Source organism: Carassius carassius, chromosome 18, assembly GCF_963082965.1.
Source record: "Carassius carassius chromosome 18, fCarCar2.1, whole genome shotgun sequence".
NCBI classification, from domain to species: Eukaryota; Metazoa; Chordata; class Actinopteri; order Cypriniformes; family Cyprinidae; genus Carassius; species Carassius carassius.
The window spans coordinates 30348495-30363481 of record NC_081772.1 but is presented as its reverse complement, the minus strand read 5'-3'; the positions used below and the strand labels follow the sequence as shown (position 1 = coordinate 30363481).

Below are 14987 nucleotides of genomic sequence, written 5' to 3'. Positions count from 1 at the left end.
GCATGATTACCATCTGTTTGAGTGCAAATCAGCCCAAATCAGCTCGCTATTACTGAATGGTCACGGCTATCAAAGTGAACGCGTCTATATGAATAGGGAGAGTGGATTATCTACTTCGGAACATTTGTGTTATTACCATCTGTATAAGTGGCCATCAGCACATCATTACTTATTTGCATCGTAATTCATTGTAAAATATGCATCTCTAGCAATCTCAGGATGTTTTATATTGGCAAACAATGTTAAATCTTTTTTTATTTTTCTTATTATTCTTATTTTTCTTACTCAAATTATTCTTATTGTATTTTTCTACTGCTCAAATAAATCATTTATATGATGTCTAAGTTTATGTCTAGTGTTTTATAATTGAAAAAAACTATGCAGTGGAATGTTTACTGACTAAATAGTTTGTAGAAGTCTTCAATACTATTGGGAAATATATTTTCTTATATTTGGGGGGGTGGGGGGTGTAGACATAGTCTCATTTTTCATTATATTTTATTCAGATTTGAAATATAAACTCATGAGACATGTGGCTTTCAACCCATTACTTTTCTAGATTGCTCCAGGACTTATTTCATGTATTTTTATATCAAATAAAAAAATATTTAAGAGTGGTAAAAAAAAATTCAAGGCACTTTAGTGTCTATAACTTTTAATATTTTTGAGAATTATCAAATCTGGTTGATAAAAAGTGAAGCCCAAAGGGTCTTCTTTCTAAAGACACCACAATTATGTTTGTAACACACTGAAGTAGGAAACTATTACGATTATAAGTTAGTTAGAGCACTTTCAGCTGTGAGTCCCATAATGGGGGGTGCTGGCTAACAGGTTAAACCTCAGGTGGACACATATCTCACTTGCCATTTATTCATATTGGATGTACACCAAATTTGGGGCACCGTATCTCCGCCTCCCGGGGGTTCAGGGACTTGTGGCTGGTGGTGTCGGATAGAGGTCCCCCTGGTCTGACTTTGACCCGATTTTGGTGCAGTTTGGCCCCGTTTTGGCGGAGTTACAGCTTGGCAAAGTGTGTGACATTTTGGTTAATATTCACCACATGTGGTGAATATTGAATATACACATTTTTTCTATGCATATTTCTACAGTGTTATGGGATAAAACTTACAAAAATGGATTCCTGGGAGCTAAAATTTATCTGTCCACGGAACCATTAGGAAGGGCGTGCTGAATAAATGGTAAATGGGAGGGTTTTTTTAAAAAAATGTCCATTTACAATTTATTCAGCGGGACCTCCGTAGTGCTCCCGTGGACATAATTTTTTTATGCATATTTTACATTATTATTGGATAAAACTTACATGAATGGATTCCTCTGAGTGTCCTGAGTACAGTACAGGTGTTTTCATTAACCATATTGCAAATTTACCTCCTGACCACCATGAAAACAGATCCCGATGCAGTGTTATTTTCTGCTAAAAGGTTGCAAGCTATAGCAGTTTTAACACATGGCCAGTCTTCATTATTACGTGATAAAACTTACATGAATGGGTTCCCCTTGGTGTCCTGAGTACATTACAGGTATTTTCATTAACAATAACACACATTTGAAATAAATAAAGTTAAATACAGTTGCTATTTAATGAACAGTGAGATACGCACCACATGTGGTGCACATGTGTGCCAAAATTCAACGCTCATTTTTATGCAAATTCTACAGTATTATGTGATAAAACTTACATGAATGGATTCCTCTTAGTGTGCTGAGTACAGTACAGGTGTTTCCTCTAGGCCTCATCCTAAGATTTTTCTTCCGACTTCCACCCCCCTCGAGCTGCCTTCTCTAGCCGGGGAGGGTGCACCCTGGCCGGCATGGATGAGTACTTGCGAGGGGGTGGATGGTACTATTTATTGCTAATATCTCCGCGAAGCAGTGGACTTCGGGGCTGAAATTCAGGGGATCCCTAGAGGGTCGAGGGGCCAACCGTATGCGACCACCCACGAGTTCCTGGGTCGTCCGGTTCCTGAGTTTTAATGGTTCAAATTCCACATTTTGGGGGGCCGTAACTCCGACCCCCGGGGTGATAGGGACATGTTGCAAATGTCGTAGGATAGACGGCCCCATGGTCTGACTTTGATCCGATTTTGGTGCAGTTTGGCCCCGTTTTGGCGGAGTTACAGCCTGACATATATACATATTTCTACAGTATTATGGGACAAAACTTACAAAAATGGGTTCCTTGGAGCTTGCAGAGTACAGCAGATGAGACTTCAACCACGAAATCGCTAAAATGTATCTGTCCATGGAACCATTAGGAAGGACGTGCTGAATAAATGGCAAATGGGAGTTTTTTTTTTTTTTAAATTCCATTTACAATTTATTCAGCGGGACCTCCATAATGCTCCCGTGGACATTCATTTTTATGCAAATTCTACAGTATATTCTGATAAAACTTACATGAATGGAGTCTGCTGAGCATGCTGTGTACAGTAGAGGTGTTTCCATTAAAAATATTGCACTCATTTGAAATGAATCAAGTTAAATAGACTTGCTATTTGATAATCTGCAAGTGGACACATATGCCGTCAAATAAATTGAGGGTGGACATGCAATTAACCAAAATCCAACATTTTTTCTAAAAATCTTTTCCCCTCTTTTTGAGTAAGTTATGGCCGGTCAAATTTTGGGACTTCTCTTAGTGTGCTGAGTACAGTACAGGTGTTTTCTCTAGGCCTCATCCTAAGATTTTTCTTCCGACTTCCACCCCCCTCGAGCTGCCTTCTCTAGCCGGGGAGGGTGCACCCTGGCCGGCATGGATGAGTAGGTGCGAGGGGGGTGGATGGTACTATTTTTTTGCTAATTTCTCCGTGATGCGGTGGACCCCGGGGCTGAAATTCGGGGGATCCCTAGAGGGTCAAGGGGCCTACCGTTTGCGACAACCCTTGAGTTCCTGGGTGGTCCGGTTCCTGGGTTATAACGGTTCAAATCCCACATTTTGTGGGGCCGTAACTCGGACCCCCGGGGTCATAGGAACATGGGGCTGGTGTCATCGGATAGAGGTCTCCAAGGTCTAATTTTTTTGTCCAGAGTTTGGTGTTTTTTCCCATCTTTTTGGGTGAGTTATGGCCGGTCAAATTTTGGGACCTTTTGCATTTGCGGGCCCGTATCTCTGGCCCCTGGGGGTCTATCGACTTGGGGGAGGTGGCTTCAGAGAGGGCCCTTCGAGGGCTATCACGTCACCGAGTTTCAAGTCACTAGGTCTCTTCCTTCCATTTGAGTATCAAAAATGTGGGGGGCCATAACTTCGCCCCCCGGGGTGTTATGGATGGGGGGCAGCGGTGTTCGGTAGGCCTTCTGGAGGTCTTACTCTGACCCGAGTTTGGTGCAGTTTGGCCCCGTTTTGTCGGAGTTACAGCTTGGCAAAGTGTGTGACATTTTGGTGAACATGCACCACATGTGGTGAAATTAACCAAAATCCAGTGCCCTGAGTTAGAAGTCTTCACGTTTCCAAAAATTTGTGCCCAAACCCGAAAGAGACCCGTAATGTACTACACCGAACCGACCCGGACCCGTCTAATATTTCAAAAGCCGGACCCGGACCCGTGTAGATCCGAGAAATGCCTATCCGGACCCGACCCAGACCCGTATATTATTTGAAATCTGGACCCGAACCCGCTGGGAAGACACAGACCCGACTGGACCCGACGTTCACATATTCCACCATAAAATTGCTATTACAAATCAATAAACCTGTTGCGAAAAATACAGCTTTTTGTCTTACCTAATTTAAAGAGCCGTAGTCTCTCCTCATTGTACCTGACTGCCTGTGATGCATTACAATCCTCCGACAAGAAAGTTATTCATGTTATTCCTCTCGTTATTCCAAGTCCAAGCTGAATCCACTCATTATTTCAGTTTCAAAAGTCCACTTGATGTCACGGTGACGGATGACAAATGCAACTGTGCATATGTACATTCTGACTTGAGTTAATTCGCATAATAACTTAGACTGGTTGCCCTTTTGAACTATAATAACGATCGCTCGTGCAATGCCATGGCCACTGACGTTATTTATTTGCTATCATCTGATCTCTGTGCTCTCTGATCTGCATCGAGTCTGAATCTGAACCACTAAAATTTTAAGATTAAACGGTTCATTTATAATATTATAAAAATGGGAGAAAATGTAAAACGCGGTTTGGCGGTCGAAGTGTCCCTCACTGAAACATGAAATGCGCTCGAGACTGCACATGCGTGCTAGCTGTATCAACCGAAAAAGCTTTAACGCAGTTTGAGCGTTATAGAAAACATTCATGTGACAGTTCACCTCAGATTGTGTTGCTGATTTGAAATATATTAAATATGAGTGTGTCATGTCTGCAAGCATTATTACCATGCGTGCACTTGTATTAACTCTGAGTCTGCGCGCTCTGCTTCTAAAAGCAGTGAGAGAGAGAGATCACTTTTTTTGGCTCCCTCTTTTCTTTTCCTAATTTTACAAGTTGCAAGTTACAAAAAACACAAGCAGTCTTTGATCATGGCCGGGTGTTCTCCGGCTGATGATTTAAAATATAGACCCGAACCCGTACGGGTCCCGGGTCGGGTACGGGGTCGACGGGTCTCGGGTGCACTGTGAAGACCTCTACCCTGAGTACAGTACAAGTGTTTTCTTTAGGCCTCATAAAAAAAATTTTCTTCTGACTTCCACCCCCCTCGAGCTGCCTTCTCTAGCCGGGGAGGGTGCACCCTGGCCGGCATGGATGAGTAGGTGCGAGGGGGGTGGATGGTACTATTTTTTTGCTAATATCTCCGCGATGTGGTGGACCCCACGGCTGAAATTCGGGGGATCCCTAGAGGGTCGTGGACACGACGTGGACACGACTCCCAAGAGTCCGATCGGGCCGAATTTTGGATATGTGTCTCGAGGGGATCCCCTCGACTGGGCACAGAAGTCTGGTGGCCCTACCACCTTCTTTAGGGGTCAAACGGTCACAGAAGGGACCCCACGTCCACAAAAGCGTTACGCGTTTTGATGGGAGGTGGGACGTCCACAGTTCGGAGACGATAGGTCGTAGGGCCCCCAGATTTGAGATTCTGGCATCTCAGGGGCCCCTCACCCAAGGCCCCGAAGCACGTAGTCGTAGGACTAAAGGGAAAAAAGTGCATCGAACTAGGGCCCCGCGCTTTTGACTGCATGATCCAGGGGCCCCAAAGATGCACCGTTCTGAATTTCGGGCCCCTGGGACTTTTCTAAAAAAAACCCACCTGCCATTTATTTGAATGTGTTCAGCATAGCGGGTTCGTGGACACTGATTGCAAGGGCTCTTGGGCCCCGGGCCTTCATAAGCTTACTGGGGGAGGCCCCAGGAGCCACCGTTCCAAGTTTTGGGCCCCAGGGATGTCTCAGAAAAAAATGTCCAACCGAGGCCCTTTTCTAACGCTAATGGTCAAATGGACAAATATTGGGTACGTGGGACCCAGGGGTGGGGTCCGCAAATGTTCCGCATGTGATCTGGGCTCATTCCGTGAACATAATGGTCAAATGGACAAATAGTGGGTTCGTGGGACCCAGGGTGGGGGTCCGCAAGTGGTCCGCAGATGATCCGCAGTCATTGTGTGAACATAATGGTCAAATGGACAAATAGTGGGTCAGTGGGACCCAGGGTGGGGGTCCGCAAGTGGTCCGCAGATGATCCTCAGTCATTGTGTGAACATAATGGTCAAATGGACAAATAGTGGGTTCGTGGGACCCAGGGTGGGGGTCCGCAAGTGGTCCGCAGATGATCCGCAGTCATTGTGTGAATATAATGGTCAAATGGACAAATAGTGGGTTCGTGGGACCCAGGGTGGGGGTCCGCAAGTGGTCCGCAGATGTTCCGCAGTCATTGTGTGAATATAATGGTCAAATGGACAAATACTGGGTTCGTGGGACCCAGGGTGGGGGTCCGCAAGGGGTCCGCAGATGATCCGCAGATGATCCGCAGTCATTGTGTGAATATAATGGTCAAATGTACAAATAATGGGTTCGTGGGACCCGGGTTGGGGGTCCGACGGGGGTCCGCACCGGTTCCATGGTCATTCTGTAACTTTAAAGGTCAAATGGACAAAAATTGGTTTCGTGGGCAAAAAAATCGTCCACCCCCCATTCGGGTAAATGCCACTGTTTTAAACCTGAGGTGTACTGCTCCGTGCGCCACCCTGTGGAGAAGTGCTGTATGGCATTTAGGGGCCTCAAATTTGGGTAAGCTTCCGCGAGGCCCCTTGGGGGACCAGATCCTCCCGCGCCGGTCAGGGGTCTCACGTGGGCCAGCGCAGTCCGGCAGACATCGACACCGCGTCCGGCAAAAAATTTTTGGGGTCAGCGCGCAGTTCCCCTTAACCCACGTACACGAGCCCTCAAACTTATACCTGAATGGACGCTCCAAAAAAAATGGACACACTTTATGGACACTCTTTCCTAAAGGGCTGACCATAAGAATCAGGTGTGCCGAACAAGCCAACCAATTTCTGCTCAGTTTGTGTCCAACACTGCTGCCTGACCTACGTGCAACCAACCCAGCTCAGTCAGCAAGCGGAGATTGCAAGCTAGCCCTGCAAGCGGGTAAAACAGCGGTCCCACTGAGGAGAAATCAGGCTGCCATGTCTCATCCTATGTAATGGGGTTTTTCAGTACTGTCCCTGGGGACCGACAACACTGCACAATTGGGAAGTCTGTCTTATTCTACTCACTCTGTGATCACTCTTTCCTAAAGGGCTGACCATCAGAATCAGGTTTGCCGAAAGAGGGAGATGCACTGATCCCCGGGAGCAGAAAGGAACATCGCTCTAGTACAGAGTCAGCAGAAGAGATGGACCGTAGTGATAGCAAGCTGAGGCCTACAAAAAGAAGACTGACCTACGCCCAAACAGGGACTTGAATTAAGCAGACCACCTTCTGCCATGTTGTGTGTAACACTGCTGCCTGACCTACTTGCAACCTAGCAAGCCGAGATTGTAAGCTAGCCCTAGAAGCGGGTAAAACAGCAGTCCCACTGAGGAGAAATCAGGCTGCCATTTCTCATCCTATGTAATGGGGTTTTTCAGTGCTGGGCCTGGGGACCGACAGCACTGCACAATTCTGAGGTCTGTCTTATTCTACTCACTCTGTGAGCGCGCTTTCCTAACGAGCTGACCATCAGAATCAGGTGTGCCAAACAAGGGAGGTGCACTGATACCCTGTAGCAGGAAGGAACACCGCTCCAGTACAGATTCAGAAGAAGAGATGGACCGTAGTGATAGCAAGGTGACTCCGCCAAAAGCAGACAGACCTTCGCCCGAACAGGGACTTGAAGCCTGGACCCTCAGATTAAAAGTCTGATGCTCTACCAACTGAGCTATCCGGGCTCTTGTGGAGCACTGGCTTCTCACCTTTTATAAAGCAGCAGTTTTACAACAAGCTGCCTAGAAGAGACGCAGGTGTCACGAGGATGAAAGCTAGAAGCAGTTATGGCACAGAGAGCGAAGGACCATAGAAGGCACAATTACAGTCACAGAAACAACGCAGAGTATTAACCAGTATACGATCACGATGTGCCACTGGCTCACACAAGAAAATCCTTGGAGCCCGGATATAAGAAGCAGCAGCGTCGTGTTTGTCCATCGAAGAGTAATAAGTGCGAGGACCGTGAAAAATGCATGGATGCGTTGCCTCATGGCCTTCAGCAAACAGCGTAGTCAGCAGGATTCGAACCTGCGCGGGAAGACCCCAATGGATTTCAAGTCCATCACCTTAACCACTCATCCACGACTACGGGAGTAGACCAATTTCTGCTCAGTTTGTGTCCAACACTGCTGCCTGACCTACTTGCAACCAACCCAGCTCAGTCAGCAAGCGGAGATTGCAAGCTAGCCCTGCAAGCGGGTAAAACAGCGGTCCCACTGAGGAGAAATCAGGCTGCCATGTCTCATCCTATGTAATGGGGTTTTTCAGTACTGGCCCTGGGGACCGACAACACTGCACAATTGGGAAGTCTGTCTTATTCTACTCACTCTGTGATCACTCTTTCCTAAAGGGCTGACCATCAGAATCAGGTTTGCCGAAACAGGGAGATGCACTGATCCCTGGGAGCAGAAAGGAACATCGCTCTAGTACAGAGTCAGCAGAAGAGATGGACCGTAGTGATAGCAAGCTGAGGCCTACAAAAAGAAGACTGACCTTCGCCCAAACAGGGACTTGAATTAAGCAGACCAACTTCTGCCCTGTTGTGTGTCACATTGCTGCCTGACCTACTTGCAACCTAGCAAGCCGAGATTGTAAGCTAGCCCTGGAAGCGGGTAAAACAGCAGTCCCACTGAGGAGAAATCAGGCTGCTATGTCTCATCCTATGTAATGGGGTTTTTCAGTGCTGGGCCTGGGGACCGACAGCACTGCACAATTCGGAGGTCTGTCTTATTCTACTCATTCTGTGAGCTCGCTTTCCTAACGAGCTGACCATCAGAATCAGGTGTGCCAAACAAGGGAGGTGCACTGATACCGTGGAGTAGGAAGGAACACCGCTCCAGTACAGATTCAGAAGAAGAGATGGACCGTAGTGATAGCAAGGTGACTTCGCCAAAAGCAGACAGACTTTCACCCGAACGGGGACTTGAACCCTGGACCCTCAGATTAATAGTCTGATTCTCTACCGACTGGGCTATCCCGGCTCTTGTGGAGCACTGGCTTCTCACCTTTTATAAAGCAGCAGTTTTACAACAAGCTGCCCAGAAGAGACGCAGGTGTCACGAGGATGAAAGCTAGAAGCAGTTATGGCACAGAGAGCGAAGGACCATAGAAGGCACAATTACAGTCACAGAAAGCTAAAGCAATACTGCAAATCCTTCCGGAAATGGGAAGAGTTCGAACCTGAGCAGGGAGACCCCAATGGATTTCAAGTCCATCGCCTTAACCTCCCGGCCACGACTACGCCTAATGTTAGAAAGCAAGCCCCCTTGTCTGATGGCGCCCTGCACAGGCCAAGTTTCAGAAACAAAATCACGCAGAAAGATGAGGTGGTAAAAAATTTTCAACCTTCCCGTATACTCAACGGCAAAGGGTTGCCATGAACCGGATTCGAACCGGGGTTGCTGCGGCCACAACGCAGAGTATTAACCAATATACGATCACGATGTGCCACTGGCTCACACAAGAAAATCCCTGGAGCCCGGATATAAGAAGCAGCAGCGTCGTGTTTGTCCATCGAAGAGTAATAAGTGCGAGGACCGTGAAAAATGCATGGATGCTTTGCCTCATGGCCTTCAGCAAACAGCGTAGTCAGCAGGATTCGAACCTGCGCGGGAAGACCCCAATGGATTTCAAGTCCATCACCTTAACCACTCGTCCACGACTACGGGAGTAGACCAATTTCTGCTCAGTTTGTGTCCAACACTGCTGCCTGACCTACTTGCAACCAACCCAGCTCAGTCAGCAAGCGGAGATTGCAAGCTAGCCCTGCAAGCGGGTAAAACAGCGGTCCCACTGAGGAGAAATCAGGCTGCCATGTCTCATCCTATGTAATGGGGTTTTTCAGTACTGGCCCTGGGGACCGACAACACTGCACAATTGGGAAGTCTGTCTTATTCTACTCACTCTGTGATCACTCTTTTCTAAAGGGCTGACCATCAGAATTAGGTTTGCCGAAAGAGGGAGATGCACTGATCCCTGGGAGCAGAAAGGAACATCGCTCTAGTACAGAGTCAGCAGAAGAGATGGACCGTAGTGATAGCAAGCTGAGGCCTACAAAAAGAAGACTGACCTTCGCCCAAACAGGGACTTGAATTAAGCAGACCAACTTCTGCCCTGTTGTGTGTCACATTGCTGCCTGACCTACTTGCAACCTAGCAAGCCGAGATTGTAAGCAAGCCCTGGAAGCGGGTAAAACAGCAGTCCCACTGAGGAGAAATCAGGCTGCTATGTCTCATCCTATGTAATGGGGTTTTTCAGTGCTGGGCCTGGGGACCGACAGCACTGCACAATTCGGAGGTCTGTCTTATTCTACTCACTCTGTGAGCTCGCTTTCCTAACGAGCTGACCATCAGAATCAGGTGTGCCAAACAAGGGAGGTGCACTGATACCGTGGAGTAGGAAGGAACACCGCTCCAGTACAGATTCAGAAGAAGAGATGGACCGTAGTGATAGCAAGGTGACTTCGCCAAAAGCAGACAGACTTTCGCCCGAACGGGGACTTGAACCCTGGACCCTCAGATTAATAGTCTGATTCTCTACCGACTGGGCTATCCCGGCTCTTGTGGAGCACTGGCTTCTCACCTTTTATAAAGCAGCAGTTTTACAACAAGCTGCCCAGAAGAGACGCAGGTGTCACGAGGATGAAAGCTAGAAGCAGTTATGGCACAGAGAGCGAAGGACCATAGAAGGCACAATTACCGTCACAGAAAGCTAAAGCAATACTGCAAATCCCTCCCGTAGTCGGTAGAGTTCGAACCTGCGCGGGGAGACCCCAATGGATTTCAAGTCCATCGCCTTAACCTCTCGGCCACGACTACGCCTAATGTTAGAAAGCAAGCCCCCTTGTCTGGTGGCGCCCTGCACAGGCCAAGCTTCAGAAACAAAATCACGCAGAAAGATGAGGTGGTAAAATTTTTTCAACCTTCCCGTATACTCAACAGCAAAGGATTGCCGTGACCCGGATACGAGCCGGGGTTGCTGCGGCCAAAACGCAGAGTACTAACCACTATACGATCAAGGCGTGCCACTGGCTCACCCAAGACAACCCCTGGAGCCCGGATACAAAAAGCAGCAGCGGCGTGTTTGTCCATCGAAGAGGGACTGGACATTTCGCAAATAAGTGCGAGGACCGTGAAAAATGCATGGACGCTTTGCCTCATGGCCTTTAGCAAACAGCGTAGTCTGCAGAATTCGAACCTGCGCGGCGAGACCCCAATGGATTTCTAGTCCATCGCCTTAACCACTCGGCCACAACTACGGGAGTAGACCAATTTCTGCTCAGTTTGTGCCCAACACTGCTGCCTGACCTGCTTGCAACCAACCCAGCTCAGTCAGCAAGCGGAGATTGCAAGCTAGCCCTGCAAGCGGGTAAAACAGCTGTCCCACTGAGGAGAAATCAGGCTGCCATGTCTCATCCTATGTAATGGGGTTTTTCAGTACTGGCCCTGGGGACCGACAGCACTGCACAATTGGGAAGTCTGTCTTATTCTTCTCACTCTGTGAGCACTCTTTTTAAACGGCTGACCATCAGAATCAGGTGTGCCTAACAAGGGAGATGCACTGATCCCCGGGAGCAGGAAGGAACATCGCTCTAGTACAGAGTCAGCAGAAGAGATGGACCGTAGTGATAGCAAGCTGAGGCCTACAAAAAGAAGACTGACCTTCGGCCAAACAGGGACTTGAATTAAGCAGACCACCTTCTGCCATGTTGTGTGTAACACTGCTGCCTGACCTACTTGCAACCTAGCAAGCCGAGATTCTAATCTAGCCCTGGAAGCGGCTAAAACAGCAGTCCCACTGAGGAGAAATCAGGCTGCCATGTCTCATCCTATGTAATGGGGTTTTTCAGTACTGGCCCTGGGGACCGACAGCACTGCACAAATGGGAGGTCTGTCTTATTCTACTCACTCCGTGAGCACTCTTTCCTAAAGGGCTGACCATCAGAATCATGTGTGCCGAACAAGGGAGATGCACTGACCCCCTGGAGAAGGAAGGAACATCGCTCTAATACAGAGTCAGCAGAAGAGATGGACCCGTAGTGATAGCAAGCTGAGGCCTCCAAAAAGTAGACTGACCGTCGCCCAAACAGGGACTTGAATTAAGCAGACCACCTTCTGCCCTGTTGTGTGTCACATTGCTGCCTGACCTACTTGCAACCTAGCAAGCCGAGATTGTAAGCTAGCCCTGGAAGCGGGTAAAACAGCAGTCCCACTGAGGAGAAATCAGGCTGCCATGTCTCATCCTATTGCAACCCTTCCTATCCTGCTCATAAGAGGATGGGCCCTAGGTTCGTTTCATATATACTCTCGTATGTGTGTGATATTCTGGATTAAATATATGGGTCACTAAAATGCCTTAAACTTAAACTTGGACTAAGACAAATACCTAAACTATGGTAAATAACTGAATAAATGTCACATTCTACTCAAACTCACAACAGAAACCTTGGTGTAAAAATAACAAGTTCTCACTTTAATTAAATAAAATAATTGTAAATAAAGACAGTATAAACTAAATGAAATGTCTGTGCCCTTAGGCTAAAATGCAAACACCAGTATACAATGACAGTTCAAAAAACAGTGTTTTCTTCAGGAATAAAATATTTCACACAATGTTTCACTTTTATAAAAATAATAAAAGCCGGCACCCCTTATTAGAAAAACAAACGTTGCAGGCCTGATTCGTGGCTCGGGATCGTTGGAACCCAAAAATTACAGGTTCATTGAGTTATAACAAAAAAAAACAGATACCTTTTCCAAGCACAATGTTCCAGTCAGTTCACCTCAGTCCAGATGAGAATGGAAGCGCACACAGGTGTCCACACCGATATCCACACGATCTCTGATGATTATCCAACGTTGCCAGAGGAATTCTGAGCATCCCTGGTAGCTCAGAGCGCTATCTGGTTCACGTCCTCTCGTTTCCTGGTCGGGAACTGACGAACAGCTACATGGCTAGCTGCGTTAGCTAACAGCTGCATCCACACCGTCCGATCACGTTTCTCTTAGCCTTTTGCCCGTGCTTAGCCAGCACGGCAGCCTGCATGTAATCAACAGTAATAAACTTCGTGCTGAAATTAACTGTCGCTCACAACTATCACTTGTCACTTACAAGATTATCAGGCTGACCATCAAAAGTACAAGCTATCAGAAGTTCAGCATAACAAGCTGTTCAATGCACAAACGAACTGTTTAATCCACTTTTTTCTCACATGCGTCTCTCCTTCCATCCTTATCTCTTTCTGTGTTCGTCCCCCTCCCCTCACAGACGTAAGGTCACATGACAAAACAACCTGGTTTTAACAGAATTATTCTTCCTCTAAAATAAAATAATGTTTTCTTTTTTTGGCTTTTACATTATGAAATAAACTAACGTTCTCTTTTACAAACACAATTTAACATGAATTCGCCCACTTTTTAAACACAATGAAAACATCAGATTTTTAACCACCTCTTAACTTTATATTCTTTTAACATGTTTTTTTTAATCAACATGAACTATTTATTTAAATGTGTTTTAACATTTCAGCTGGGTTACACCCTCCCCCTTCTAATAGTCTGGTGTCCTCAACAGACAACAACAACTCAAACTCTACTTTAGGAGAAAGGTAAATATAACAACAGCTTATCTAAGTTTAATTCTTTCCAATCTTAAAAACCACACCTCTGTGTATGATAGTGATTGGCTGATCTCTAGCTTTACCAGGCTCATCATAGGTTAGTCTTACTACTGGTTTGATGGGTCTTTTCGAGCGTGTTTCAGCTTTATTAATCAATGGCTCTGGTGTTTGACTAGCATCTACGCTAACATCTACGTCTGTAGACTTAAGAGCACTGTCATCTTGACTTTCATTTGGTTCAACTTCTGGCTCTTCAGAGCTCTCCTGTCCAGTCTCCTCCAGCTCATCATCAGTTTCAGGAGCAGCATCCGGACTGGGTCCCTCCTCCACCTTATCATCCTCTTCAGAGCTCTCTTCTGACAGAGGGGGATCTACATCCTCCTGCATGTCCTCTGAAAGGTGTGTAGTCGGTCTGGTCCTGGGAGTCTCTCTGAGCTTATAGCAAATCCTAGTAGGTCTGTAGTACTCCGAGTCGGAAGAAGAATCAGTGCTAAGTGGCTCGGGGAGGACAGTGTCAGGTAAGGTCAATGTCTGTTTTCTGGAAGTCTCAGTTCTTGTTCTTGCCCTGACACATGAGTCATGATCCACCTCTGCTTTTGGAAGTCTCACTAGCTGTCCTATTGGCAGAATGTGGTCTCTGTGAAGCGTTTTAACACTTCCCTTCCCATTCTCAGGCCTGAGCTTATATACAGGAAGATTTGGCATTTTTCCAACAACCAGGTAAGGCATAGGATTCCACCTTGTTTGCAGCTTATGTTTGCCTTTCAGCCCCAGGTTCCTGAGTAACACTCTGTCACCGACGTCTAAGGACTGGAAACTAACTCTTTTGTCGTAGGACTTCTTGTTCCTTTGATGAGATCTATAAGCCATTTCTGATGCCAGCCGATAAGCTTTTTTCAAGTCCTCTTTTAACTTTGCCACATAGCGGGAATGACTGTCTACTTTCCCATCCACACCCGTTCCAAAGCACAAGTCCATCCGAAGCTTGGCTTCCCGGCCAAACATTAAGTAATAAGGTGAATATCCTGTTGAATCACATTTAGTGTTGTTGTAGGCGTGGACCAAGTGTGGTACATGTTGGCTCCACTGACGCTTCTTGTCAGGTGTTAGCGTTCCTAACATAGAAAGCAAGGTCCTGTTGAACCTTTCAGGCTGCGGATCCCCCTGCGGGTGGTAGGGAGTAGTACGCGACTTACGAATCCCCATCATCTTTAATAGATCTTGGATCAATCTACTCTCAAAATCCCGCCCCTGATCAGAATGGATCCTAGTTGGTAGCCCATAATGCACAAAGAACTTGTCAACTAAGATCGTGGCCACTGTTTGAGCTTTCTGGTTCTTAGTGGGGAAAGCTTGTGCATAGCGTGTAAAGTGATCAGTTACGACCAATACACTGCTCATTCCTTTTGAGTCTACTTCCATGGAGAGGAAATCTATACACACAAGATCCATTGGTCCCCTGCTGGTAATCTGGTGTAAGGGAGCTGTTCTTTGATTAGGGGACTTGCGTGTAATACATTCTCCACAGTTTTTAATATACTGCTCAACATCTTTGGCTATCTTTGGTCAGAAGAATCTCTGTCTCAGCAGGTCAGTTATTCTTTCGATTCCGAGATGTCCCAAATCATCATGTAGGGCCCTTAGAACAGTGTCTCGATACTTGGTCGGCAAAATGAGCTGATTGACGTTCTCCTCTGAAGGCAATTT

At 46.7% G+C, this 14987-nt stretch overlaps 3 non-coding genes across 3 annotated transcripts; all 3 read right to left on the bottom strand.

Annotated features, from left to right (window-relative positions):
* Positions 1–7271: 7271 nt before the first annotated feature.
* trnak-uuu (transfer RNA lysine (anticodon UUU)) lies at positions 7272–7344 on the bottom strand. The gene has a single exon. It is a non-coding gene; the product is annotated as a tRNA-Lys (tRNA).
* Positions 7345–9245: 1901 nt separating this feature from the next.
* trnas-uga (transfer RNA serine (anticodon UGA)) lies at positions 9246–9327 on the bottom strand. The gene has a single exon. It is a non-coding gene; the product is annotated as a tRNA-Ser (tRNA).
* Positions 9328–10146: 819 nt separating this feature from the next.
* On the bottom strand, positions 10147–10219 carry trnan-auu (transfer RNA asparagine (anticodon AUU)). The gene has a single exon. It is a non-coding gene; the product is annotated as a tRNA-Asn (tRNA).
* Between the last annotated feature and the right edge of the window lie 4768 nt (positions 10220–14987).